Consider the following 8,709-nt stretch of genomic DNA (forward strand, 5'->3'; position numbering starts at 1 on the left):
GCATGGCAATGGCATGTGTGGTTTGTTTTTTCTGAGGCAAATTTTGCTATTTTATAATAGCAGGATTGCAGTTTTATGCAAATAAATGAGTGAAGGTTAGTAGAAATGGCACTTCCATATAGAAGGGAAAGGATTAGTAGGGTATTGACCAGTTTTGTTTTGGTAAGGCTGTCTAGATAGAGTTTTTGGTGATTAAGTTTGCCTAGTTTGAAGTGAGTCTTTTTTATTATAGTTAGAATATGTGGCTCAAAAATGAGTTTATCATCGATTGTTATGCCTAGTAGTTTAGCCATCTTTACAATTTTGATTTCTGTGTTATTTTGTTAAAAGATTTTGAAGTCAGTATCTGGTGGCTTTGTTGGGAAAAGTAGCAGGTTTCTATGGATGTGAATGTGTTTTGTATAATTGTGAGGAGGTTTGAGAAATTACTGGAGGTTGATATGATGGTCGAATCATCAGCATACTGGATAAGTTTACCTTGTTGGGAAGCTTTGCCGATCATTGCTGAACACATTAAAGAGTAGGGGACCTAGAATGAACCCTTGTGGCACGCCTATATTATTTACCAGATATTCTGACCATTCATTTTGCCATTTGACTGAATCTTCCTTATTGTTTAGGTAGGAGGAGAACCATGTAAGAAAGTTAGGGGAGCATCCTAGCTTTGCTAGTTGGTTTAACAGCTCGGCATGTGATACTGTGTCAAAAGCCTGTGATAGATCCAGTAAGACTACTGAAGTAGGGTGACCAGCATCAGTGGCTTTGTTTGCAGTGTCAGTGAAGGAGAAAAGGACAGTGATAGTGCTGTGAGCAGCTCAGAAACCATGTTGGGTGGGAGCAGAAAGGTCATTTTCAGAGAGGTATTTAAGTAGTTGCATCTGTATGCATTTTTCTAGGATTTTTGATAATGGAGAGAGCATTGAGATGGGTCTGTAGCTAGAGAGGTCATGGGAATTTCCCCCTTTATGTAGAGGAGTTATAATAGATTTTTTTTCCATAAATGGATGGCATAACATTCTGAGATGGAGCAGTTTATAAGAGTACTAACTGGGTAAGCAATTGCAGGTGCAGCAAGCTGTAAATATTCTGGAGGTAGATTATCAGCGGAAAGAGAACAGGGTTTTAGTTTGTTTAGGAGCTTGAGAATAAGGGAGGTTGGTACTAGTTGAATTGTAAAGGAAGGATTTACTTGAATATTGCTAGAGGAGTTTGAGGAAGGGAGGTTGGAGTTGTGGTATATACAATTATTTCTGTCTTGGGAATTTGAGTTTATATTTGTTGATGAGTCTTTGACTAGCTTTTGAATAGTAGTGATAAAATAAGTATTAACGCTATGGGCAATTTGTTGTAGGTTCTCATCAGGTGTGGGAGAAGGGTTTTGTAAGGTGTCAGGATTAAGTAGAGTGGAGACAGATTTCCAGAACTTTTTGGGGTTGCTGTTTAATATGGATAGCTTAGCAGAGAAGTAGTTTTTTTTGTCTTGTATGACTAGTTTCTTGGCTTTATTCCTAAGTTGCTTGTACTTAATCTCATTTTGTTGTGTCTTATTTTTTTGCCATTGTTTCCATGTCTGATCTCTATAAAGGAGATCTTGTTTGGCCTGTTTAGATTATCAAGGATCGTGGTTAAGTTTTATTCTTTTGGTTTGTATAGGGGCTAGGCTGTTGAGAATTTCTAGAAAGAGTTTGTTAAAGTAGGTTACGGCATCATCTAAGGGAAGGGTTGTTAGTGGGGCCCAGTTTTGTGCTTTCAGTATGTTTATGAAAGTGTTTTGGTTAAAGTGGGTGAGATTCCTACATGTTTTATAGGTGTGTGATTTGACTATTTGACATCTAATGGCTGTAGCTGTTGCAAGGAGAACCAGGAAGAGTCCATTCCCTCTTAGATGGAGAATGAGCATTCTGCAAAAAGACTTGATGAATACCAGGTCTTCTGAAGAAACATCATGATAGGAATTTGGACTAGGCTGCTTTTCAGCTTCTGTAAATCTTGGGTGAATGTGCTACAGAATAAAAAAAAAGGCACTTGCGAAAAAGAAAAAAAACTGATTCATCAACTTTCTGTAACTCCAAACTTTTGGTCAGTGGTGCTGCTGGCATTCTCATAGGCCTTCCCATGAGAATTTTTTGGAAGGAAGACTGCCATAGGCACTACATATACTGAATAATACTAGAGGGAATGGTCTAGACCATTTGAGATTAGTTTCTTCACACAGTTTTATCAGTCCTTGTTTTTAAAGTCTGATTCATTCTTTCAACAATTCCTGAACCTTCAGGCCTGTGCAGGCAACGATATTGCATGTTTACATCTAAAACTTTAAATACTTGTACTACCTGGCTTGTAAAATGTCTGAATACTACAAATAACACCAAATCTAAGTATTATCTCTTCAAAAAGTTTCTTGGTAACCATAGTCACATCATTCCTAGTGCAAGAGTAAGCTTTAACCAATTCAGAAAACACACTGATAATCTCCAAAACATATTTGAATTTCTGAGACTGTGGAAGTTCAATGAAATCCCACTGCACACAACAAAAAGGTCCTGACAGTTTTTTCAAAGACCATGTAGGGACAGGAATAGTTTTTGATGCCTTTTACTCTAAACACATAGTACAACTATTTACAAAATGCTGAATGACTACAGAAATGTAAGGAGCATACCAATCAATCAGAATTTGATTTTTAAAGAATGTTTTGCCTAATGAGAGGGAAAATGATAACCCTGAACCAAGTGAGTTAGGAAAGAACATGGATCCATCAGCTGGCTGGTGCCACTTTGAATCTGAATAATGGCTACAGCCATCACAGATCCACTTCACCTTTTTGGAGTCATGAGCTTGATTTTTGAAAAAAAAATAAATAAATTCCTGCAAAGAAACAGATGCATTAGTTTCCTGCAATTTCTGCAGAAATGAAGCCTGAACAGGATGAGACAAGGCAGCTTGTCTGGCTTCCATGTCTGCAAAAGTATTGCCTTTAGAGTTTAAGAGTATTCAGTCTTATGTACAGTATACTTGACCACAGCTATTTCCTTGGGTAAAAAAGGGTAGTTTTTAATAATAGTTCCTTCTGATGTCAGGTACCCTCTTTCTCTCCAAAGTGTCCCAAAATCATGAACTACCTCATAAGCATAACATGAGTCTGTGAAAATTGTTACTGTTTTGTTCTTTGCTAGTTTGCATGCTTAATTACTACAAGTTCAGCAGACACATTTCCATTTATTTGTCAAGTTAACAGTACTTTTAATGTGCTGTCTTCCCTTCCAACATATGATCCATTAACAAATAGAAGTAACTTGGAATTACGTAATGGGCTATCTTTTAATTCTGATCTGGGAAGAAGCACATGGTTAACTACAAAAACACAATCATACAGTTCTCGACTGTCCCTTATAGGAATTAAAGAAGCAGGGTTAAGAGGTGGCTATCTAATGACCTCTAAAGAAGGGTTATTAAGGAAAAACAATTTGTATTTAGACAATCATCTATCAAAATAAATATTGCATTTTGGTTCTTCATAACATAATACTTCTACAGAATGTGAAACTACTACAAATGTTTTTTGCCAGAGAGCTAAGGCAGCTGCCATGTCTATTATGCATAACATCGCAGCTACTACCCTAATGCAGTATGGAGGGCGGCTGCTACAGGATCAAGATTTTTATTGAAATAAGAAGCAGGTCTAAAACCATAATTTCTACATTGTGTCAATAATCCTAGTGGTACTTTATTCCTTTCACAACAGAATAAAAAAAAATTCTGTTTGAATAATCAGGTAAGCCAACAGCAGGAGGGTTAGAAAGTAAAGTTTTACCTGGACAGAAGCTTGTTGATGATGTTCTTGCCAGGACAAGGGCTCAGGGTGTCTTTTTTCAGTAATTCTAACAACAGTTTTACTATTTCTGCACAACTGGAAATCTATTGTTGGCAGTAACTTGACAGTCCCAGAAAAGCTTGCAACTGCTTTAACATTGTAGGGTGAGGTGCAGCTTGAATAGAGTTAATGTACGAATGTAAAGTTTGCTAGTAGTCTTCTGAAATGAGATGTCTTAAATATTGAACTTGTGGTTTCCACAGCTGTCATTTTTCAATATTGACCTTAAGTCCCAATACTTCTAATTTTGTTAAAAGAAATATAGTGTCTTGCCAACAGCTAGGGTAAGAATCAGAAGCTAAAAGCAAATTGCTGACATACTGTATTGAGGTGGACCCACAGGGAAACTGTATTTTACCTAATTGTTTTTTTCATTTCTCTAGAGAAAAGAGTAGAGGATTTTTCAGACCCTTGACTTGACCTTGTCCATGTATATTGTTGTCACTTGTATGTAAAGGTAAACAAATACTGACTGTCTGGGTAATAGGAAATGAGAAGAAAGCAGAGGAAATATCTATCACTAAAAAGATGATAGCAGTCAGCGGGATCAAACTTAGTACTGTAGCTGGGTTGGGTACTACAGGAAAAGTTGGCACTTCCTACTGCATTAACTGCTCTTAAGTCTGCTACTAACATATATGTGTTATTGCGAAACACAGAAATCCTCTACCAACTAATAAAACAGCTGGTGTAAAATAAATATAGTTGAAGTAGCAAACAAGCACTAACTGTACCACAGCTGGGAAGTTTATTATAAAACAGGTAAGCGCTTTCAGGGAGGCGCCCCTTCATCAGACAACTCACAAAAACAATTAATTCCTTATATAGTAGAAGCACCTGCTATAAATTAAGTCTTAAAGACTTAAAAGGTCGAACCCTGCATGTTGTGCCTGTAGGGTGAACACCTTAACCATTGTGCCATTATTAACCATGACTCATATACATAATATGTGTTCTAATATTTATGAATTTTTGAACCAGATGTATGCATATTCAAGATATACTAGAATGGACCAGGTTACAGCTTTTGTATTTAACATTGTATCTTTAAGACTTAATTGATAGCAGGTGCTTCTTCTTAACTGTCTCCTGTTTTTTTTTTTTTTTTTTTTCAAGAATCTCCCTGATTTTGTCTGCTATTTTCATCCTGTCCCTCATAGAGTTTTTGATTTTTCTGGTAAATTACTGAGGATTACACTCAGTCAATAATACCAAACTTTAGAGTTTCTTACTTCACATTGTTCAGAAAAGGGATGTTGATGCAAAAGCTGCTATTCTATTAACTTAGAGTAATATTTAAAGATTACACCCCATTATTTTTACCTTTGCTCAAAATGTGGTGCCAAGATGTTGGGTGGTATGCCACAAATACAGTACTGATGTTCATAAAAAGTGCCAGTGCATCACTCCTTTACCATTTGTACTTGCTTGATCACAGCCTGTGAGAGTTTCACCCAGGGCATCTGCCCCCTTCGACCCTCCCTTATTAAATTGTTGTTGTTTAATATACTCAATTATCTTACTATTGCTGCTAAACAGGCCACCCTAATCCAACATGCAGATGACTGCACATGCATCTGCTCTATTCCCGGCTTATCTTCAAGCAATGATCCAGAAATCTTCCACTTCCATAGAATCTTGGTTGCAAAATTCACAGCTAGTCCATCCTAAAGAATAAAACTACTGTTATTTACTCTAAAAGGATATTCAGAAAATAAAAATTTCTAAACCATTACATCAGTGCTAGGTGTCAATCTTCACATTCAATCTGCTGTTAAAAGAAAAAAACATTAAACCTCCCGTATAGAGCTAAGTCTTATATCACAGACACTGGAAGGAACACCTTAGTCTCTGCATATTTGCTTCCTTGTCACTTGCTTGCTTCTCTCATTTTCACAAATCTGGAGCATACCCAAATAACTAAGTTTCAGGAATGTTAACATTCCAAACAGATGTCACCACTGCGTGGTCTTGGGACTTCTCAGCTAGATGGAGCTACCCATTTATGTTATGTATTCCAAATTAATAGCAACCTGCAATATCTTATACCAATCAGACATGTGTCCATCTTTAAAAACACTTCTTCAGTGGTAATCTCCTGGTAGGGATCTATGCTCCCAAGACAAATATATCGCCTATAGTAACACATCTCACAATACAGTTGGAGATACGTTGTGTTTTAACAATGTTCCAATGTTTTAATGTTTGGAATAGCAGTCCTCATAATCACAAACTGCTTGAAAGCTTACAAAACTAAAATTCTATCTAAAAACATTTTGGCTATGCCTTTGCTCCCTCCTGGATGACTTACAGCATCCTTATCATTATTAATTGCCCCTCCACTTTGACTACTTTAATACTAACATCATCAGACTAGTCTTCTATAGTTAAACCAACTGTTTAATTTTCTCTATAACTACGCAGTGTACTCTACTTTCTATTTCTTCTTGCAATTTCTACCTTATAAAAAATGTTCCCCATTTGTTCCCTAAGCACATGCTTGCAATGTGAATTAATATAATTTTTGTTTTGATTTAACAGGATGCTTGAATTTTGGATCCTTATCCTGTAATCATTTGAACATGTTATCTTTTTCTGTCAAGTATATTTGATAATGCACATAAACTTATATATGCATTAAGTGTATTTGCATTTGTATCTGATACATTCTAAATGTATTTTCTGCAGTTTTCTTCAAGCCGTCTGCTAAAAATGGGTTATGTTTCACCCAGTTGGACTTTCCTGGTAAACAAATTCAAACAGACTAACACACACACACACACACACACACACACACACACACACACACACACACACACACACACACACACACACACACCTACACCTACATATACATATACATATACATATGCATACATACATACAGATAAAAATTAATGATATAAATGGAAAACTTTCAGTATCTTAATTTATGTATTTATTTATTGTACATTTGTTGACCGGGATAGTCCGACTGGATATATGTCCATTTTTAGCGGAGGCCCAGGGAGAAAAGCTCCAAGATAATAATGCACATTGAACATTTAGTAAATGCTAGTTTCAGGCAGATTGCAGTCATAAGCGATACCAGCATTTAGCACACATAGTACTTATTATAAAACACTTTACAAAACATAACATTATTTTCAAAGTTAAACATACATAACATTACATTCAGGTTTAAGACACATTGAGCAGCAGTTATACAATTGACCCTTCCTGAAATGGTGTGGTAGAAAAACGTTAGAAGTAGCTGAAGGTAAGGCACCTAATAAATAGAAAGGTTACCAGTCAGGGTTAGTACAAGGACATAACCAATGAGCTTTGAAGTATTTCTTGAGTTTGTTTTTGAATTGAGATAGTGAGAGTTCTAGGGTCAAGTCATCTGGGAGTCTGTTCTATGTTTTTCCAACAGAGTTGGCAAACAGAGTCCCCAGCAGAGTAGTTGGATTTGTATGTTTAAAGTAGGAGTCTAGTGGATGATCGCAGTGGCCAGGTGCTGGTGTAGAGGCTGATAATATTTTTAGTGCAGGTGTATTTTCTGGTTGGTAAAGGACTTTATGTGCCACTATTAGGTGGCTGAACTGTAGTAGGCTTGGCAGTTCAAGCCATCCTAGGCAATTTAGGTTGTGACAGTGGTGTGTCTGGTAGGTGTGCCAGTAGCAAATCTGGCAATGTGGTTATAGCAGGATGGTAGTTTATTAAGATCTGTTTTGTTTAAGTTGGAGAATAGAGGTGAGGCATAGAGAAGAGCTGATAGTAGGTGGGAATGGGCAATTGCAGTTCTAGCAAGTGGAGTAAGGAAAGGTTTGATTCTGCAAAGAGAGCCAAGTTTTTTATTAATGGTTTTGATAGTTTGATTGATATGCACATCAAACTTCAGGTTGTTAGCAACTATGACACCCAGTAGTTTAGTTTGGGCTTCTGGGGAGATGATAGTGCCATTGTTAGCAGTTATGTTGAAGGATTGCAGGGGGGTCATGCATGTGGGGGAGAAGAGAAGCAGCTTAGTTTTGTTGGGGTTTAGGATTAGATGTTGATTGGAGAGCCATTTTTCCACTGTATTGAAGGTATTTTGGGTTAATGTGAATAAAGTAGCTGGTGAGGTGTCAGAACAAATCAAGGTGGAGTCATCCGCATACTGAATGCAGGTAACATCTGGGATGACTGAATCAAGGTTGCTGATAAAGAGGGAAAAAAGAAGGGGTCCTATTATCGAGCCCTGGGGGACTCCTAATATGATGGGTAGGTGAGATGACAGCTTGTCCTGCCATATGACTGCCTGTTGCCTGCCCTGCAGGTACGATTGAAACCATTCAAAGCAGTGTATTCTACATGGATAGTGAGACCGTATTTTTCGGTCACCTCTCATGACATTTCGAGTGGTGCTCCTTTGGTCATTAACAGGTAAATCAGTCAGGAAAATAAGAATGAAAGTAGGCAGCTATGAATAAAGTAGTTAATATCCCTGTTTGGTGTATTCTAAGTAAACAGCCTTTGTGTTTTTTTTTTTTTATTATTATTCTTATTCCCTGTCATTTCATATCTTGCCTAAATCACTTAGTTAAGCAATGTTATGTTTCTCTCTAGAGATTTTAATTTGAAAAGGAAGCACCGAAAAAAGTGATATTGGTAATTGTGAAATAAACCACCCATTCACCAGCAATTCCCACAGGCTGACTTGTTGAATTCTTACACATCCTAGTCTGCTAGACCTTGATAAACTCCTGTGTCATTCACTATACAAATGTACTTTTTTACAGTTTGTTAAACATAAAACATATAAGAAAAGCTAAAGTGAGGAGTCGCTCATTGAGGCAAGCTTTTAAGTTGCC

This window comes from Protopterus annectens, chromosome 12.part0, assembly GCF_019279795.1.
Source record: "Protopterus annectens isolate FY-2018-M chromosome 12.part0, PAN1.0, whole genome shotgun sequence".
Lineage (NCBI taxonomy): Eukaryota > Metazoa > Chordata > Ceratodontiformes > Protopteridae > Protopterus > Protopterus annectens.